The sequence below is a fragment of the Triticum urartu genome, chromosome 3A, assembly GCF_056163025.1.
Source record: "Triticum urartu cultivar PI428250 chromosome 3A, HENAU_Tu73, whole genome shotgun sequence".
Classification (NCBI taxonomy): domain Eukaryota; kingdom Viridiplantae; phylum Streptophyta; class Magnoliopsida; order Poales; family Poaceae; genus Triticum; species Triticum urartu.
Window position 1 is genome coordinate 555,626,762 of NC_141875.1, and position 5,528 is coordinate 555,632,289.

Here is a 5,528-nt window from a genome sequence, read left to right on the forward strand (position 1 = left end):
AGGTAGCGGTGAGAGGCCATGTAGGAGTACATGGTGGGTTGTCTCATTGCAGCCGTTCTCAGGAACTGAGTTCTGTGTTTGTGATCCATGAACAGTTACTACCACACATTGGGTTCCGGTAACTCGGCCCCTCTCGGCTTACTAATCAACTCGATCTCTGTCCAGGAGTTGCAACTAGTTTCTAGTGTTTGTAGGTAGTGTTAGTAGTCTACCAAGTGGCACCCGGTACAGGTGGGATTGGGACAGACTAGGCACAGTGGCACGGTGTACCAAGTGGCACACGGATGGTGGGCTTGGGAACCCTGCACACATCGTTTGGGGCCGTGAGCGACACCCTGGCCGGATCTCCTTGCGGATGGAACCCGAATAGGCGATAAACCTGGACTATAGACTTGTTGGTTAGTCAGGTCGTGGCCGACTCCCTCGCCCGGCTTCCGCTTGAAGGCTGCCGAGGTACATGAAGTGTACAGGGCGATAAGTGGTGAGAGCGTGTGTGAAGAAGTACACCCCTGCAGGGTTATCATTATCTATTCGAATAGCCGGATTCCTTGGATATGGAAACTTGGACCCCTTGCATAGTTCATAGACAAGTGAAAGTAGATACTCTAAAACTCGCAAGATAAGCATGAGTGCTATGGATGGCGTTCTCGTAGAGAGATGGGAGCGGATCCATAGTGGTGTATTGGTATGGTGAATTTGTGGACTCGTGTGCGCCACCTCAAAAGAGTTACTTGCAGTCGTAGTTCAGGTTAGCCACTGAGTCAAAGCTGGCTTGCTGCAGTTAAACTCCACCACCCCTTTGTTGATACTAATGCATATGTAGACAGTTCTGATGTAAGTCTTGCTGGGTACATTTGTACTCACGTTTGCTTATTCTATGTTTTGCAGAGAGACGTCAGTCTCGCTAGTAGTTCCGTGTGGACTTCGACGTTTAGCTTGTTACCTCAGCTACAATCTTGTACCTTGGGGGGGTCTTGTAGATAGTCAGGCTTCTGAGCCTTCTTCATTTGTAGTTGTCTGTACTCAGACAAGTTAAGCTTCCGCATGTGCTTGTTACTTGTATGCTCTGTATGTTGGGTCATGAGACCCATGCTTGTAATATCTCGCTCCTCGGAGCCTAATGAATAAATACTCTGAGTCGTAGAGTCTTGTTGTGATGCCATGTTGTATTGCACATATTGAGCATATTGTGTGTATGATTGAAATGCTTGGTATGTGTGGGATCCAACAACCTAGTTGTTTATCCTTGGTAGCCTCTCTTATGGGGAAATGTAGTCTTGTGCTTCCATGAGCCATAGTAGTCCGCTATAGCCCGGTTCACCGGAGTCCTGATAGCCCAGCACTACTGCTCCGGAACACTTGACTGGCCGGCATGTGATTCACTTCGTTCCTGTGTCTGTCCCTTCGGGGAAATGTCATGCGATGACATCTGGAGTCCTACCTAGCCTGCTACAGCCCGGGTTCCCGGAGTCCTGTTAGCCCAGTGCCACAGCCCGGATTCACACGTTGCTGACCGACATGCTCGATGTTGATTCATGTATGCATGTCCCCCTAAGTTAGTGCCACTTTGGGTTCATGACTAGTCATGTCGGCCCGGGTTCTTTGTCATATGGATGCTAGCGACACTATCATATATGTGAGCCAAAAGGCACAAACGGTCCCGGGCCATGGTAAGGCGACACCCATGGGAATACCGTGCGTGAGGCCGCAAAGTGATATGAGGTGTTACCGGCTAGATCAATGTGACTTGGAATCAGGGTCTTGAAAATTATTGAGGGGCTCATCGAGAAAAAGCTCAAAGGAAAAGGCACCGAAGCCTAAGTATAATTTGCCGCGCACCGCGAAGGTTCGGGCGTGTGAATGGTCTTCCGAGGATTTCTTGAGAGCAGCCGGGATTTATGAAGATTTTCATGAATTGGCTCATAATGCAGGCCCAACCTATTTCCTCCACGACCAATGCGATCAGTATCTCTTACTCACAATACCTTTGTGCAAAACTTTCATTTTCATTCTAGGAACTCACCACCTACGGTGGAGTTTCATTTATATGATGAGCATAAGGAGATGTCACTTTATGATTTCTGTCGGATTTGTTTAGTCCCTTTTGGGGGCAAGACAGAAGAACCACATCATGATGATGTGGAGGGATTTATTAATACTATCACTGTAGGGGAAACTAGGAAGGTTTCCGATGCACGAATCACTAGCATACATTTTCCTGTTTTATGTTACTTTGCATTATTTGCTAGTCGTTGCTTAACTGGATGCGGAAACTCTGGAAACCTTAGTATCCCTGATATAATTATTCTGCTCCAAGGTTTATACAGTGATAACACTTTTAGTATGGGCGGCATTATTGCTAGACGGTTAAGTATGAACCGTACTAAGGGTCCCATCTTTGGAGGCATCTATGCCACACGCCTAGCTGCACATTTTAACATACCTATTAGGCATGCTGAGAAGGAAGAAAAAGTGCTGCCTCGTGTTTATTTAGATTATAGAAGTATGGTGGCACATGATTTTATTGTTAAGAATAGGGAAGGAGAGCTTAAATATCAATTGTTCTTTAATAAACATCATCCTGAGACTATTACCTTGCCTGCTCCTTCTTTGTTTGATTTGACTGTAGGCAAGTACCTTGTTCCGTTGACGGCTATCCACGCCTACCGGAATCCTGCACCAGTCGAGGAGCCGGAACCGGAACCACAATTTGATCCTTCACGACAGTCTAACTATTAGTGGGATCCGGAGATGATTGCCAGCCAGTGGCAATCGGAGCCTTCTTCTTCATCATCGCAGTACGACCACAACTATTATTATGGATATCCGCCAGGCCAGCCGTGGCCATAGACCAACTTAGGCAAAAAGCCTAAGCTTGGGGGGAGTACGTATTTCTGACCGACATTACATTTATGTTCACACACACTCATTGCTAGATGTCGGTGCTCATACTTTTTCATTGTATCATCCATGCTAGTTTATTTCCTTTTATGCTTTCTTCTTGTGTGTTTAATAAACCTTAAGAAAACCAAAAAAAATAGTTGTAGCTTTTAATTAATTTACTTTCCATGCCTGTAGTAGTAATTAAAAAGAAAACCCAAAAATATTTCATGTTCTTCTTTTGCTTGTTGGGAGCTTTCCCGTGTAAATAGTTTTATTTCTTTTCTTTCTTTGGGGGTCAGTAGGAGAAGATCATGATTAAATTGTTGAAGTGGCTCTTTTATGCATTATTGTTTATCTGACAGAAGAGCCCATATTGCCTTGTCTTCTCCTGTTTATTGAATGCCTGCAGATTCCTGCTTAGTCCAATGCACGTGCACTCTTATTATTATTCACATCGTTCGGTCGTGCAAGTGAAAGGCAATTATGATGATATATGATGGACTGACTGAGATGAGAAAAGCTGGTACGAACTCGACCTCTTTTGTTTTTGTAAATATGATGAGTTCATCGTTCTTGATTCAGCTTGTTATGAATAAACATGTTTGCAATGACAATTGGAGATCATAGTTGCTTATGCCATGCTTGATTAGCTATGAGTTATAATGGTTTACCTTGCGTGCCAACATGATATTAAAATGGTTATGATGTGGTATGATAGGGTGGTATCCTCCTCTGAATGATTTAAGTGACTTGACTTGGCACATGTTCACGCATGTAGTTGAAACAAATCAACATAGCCTTCACGATATTTATGTTCATGGTGGATTATATCCTACTCATGCTTGCATCCAATGTTTATTAATTTTAATGCATGTACATGGCTGTTGTCGCTCTCTAGTTGGTCACTTCCCAGTCTTTTGCTAGCCTTCACCTGTACTAAGCGGGAATACTGCTTGTGCATCCAAACTCCTTAAACCCCAAAGTTATTCCACATGAGTCCACTATACCTTCCTATATGCGGTATCCACCTGCCGTTCCAAGTAAATTTGTATGTGCCAAACTCTAAACCTTCAAATAATTATCCTGTTTTGTATGCTCGAATAGCTCATATATCAACTAGGGTTGTCTGTATCTTCCATGTTAGGCGGGTTATTCTCAAGAGGTGTGGACTCCACTCCTCACTCACGAGATAAAGGGCTGGTCACCGGGATGCCCAGTCCCATGCTTTATGCAAACTAAATCAAAATAATTGCAAACAAAACTCCCCCTGGGACCTGATGTATGTTGGAGGCACTCGTTGTTTCGAGCAAGCCATGGATTGATGTTTGTTGGTGGAGAGGGAGTATAAACTTTACCATTCTGTTTGGGAACCGCCTATAATGTGTGTAGCATGGAAGATATCGCCATATCTTGGTTGTTATGTTGACAATGAAAGTATACCGCTCAAAATGTTATTCACCTCTATTTCAAAACCGAGCTCTGGCACCTCTACAAATCCCTACTTCCCTCTGCGAAGGGCCTACCTATTTACTTTTATGTTGAGTCATCACCCTCTTATTAAAAAGCACTAGCTGGAGAGCGCAGCTGTCATTTGCATTCATTACTGTTAATTTATATTGGGTGTGACTATGATTGGATCTCTTTTACCATGAATTACAATGTCTATTCAGTCCTTGATCTTTAAAGGTGCTTTGCATTTATGTTTTGCGGTCTCAGAAAGGGCTAGCGAGATACCATCTTGTTATATCATATTATGATTGTTTTGAGAAAGTGTTGTCATACGAGATTTATTATTATGGCTTCCTAGTTGATTATGCTATTGGTATGGGTAATCATGAGACCTGAGAATTATTGCAAATGTGGTTAGTTATAATCTTTGCTGAAAACTTGAATGCTGGCTTTACATATTTACAACAACAAGAGCAAACAGAGTTTGTAAAAGTTTTTCTTTATTTCTTTCAGTTTGTCAAGTGAATTGCTTGAGGACAAGCAAGGGTTTAAGCTTGGGGAGTTGATACGTCTCCAACGTATCAACTTTTCCAAACACTTTTGCCCTTGTTTTGGACTCTAACTTGTATGATTTGAATGGAACTAAGCCGGACTGACGCTGTTTTCAGCAGATTGCCATGATGTTGTTTTATGTGCAGAAAACAAAAGTTCTCGGAATGACCTGAAACTCCACGGGATATCTTACAATAAATAATAAAAAAATCCTCGCCAAAGATGAAGACCAGGGGGCCCTTAGCCTTCTCACGAGGGTGGGGGCCCCCCTAGGGCGCGCCCCCCTACCTCGTGGGCCCCCTGGAGACCCCCCGACTCCAACTCCAACTCTATATAACTACTTTTGGGGATAAAAAAATAAGAGAGAAGAAATCATCGCATTTTACGATACGGAGCCGCCGCCAAGCCCTAAAACCTCTCGGGAGGGCTGATTTGGAGTCCGTTTGAGGCTCCGGAGAGGGGGATTCATCGCCGTCATCATCATCAACCATCCTCCATCACCAATTTCATGATGCTCACCACCGTGCGTGAGTAATTCCATCGTAGGCTTGCTGGACGGTGATGGGTTGGATGAGATTCACCATGTAATCGACTTAGTTTTATTAGGGTTTGATCCCTAGTATCCACTATGTTCTGAGATTGAT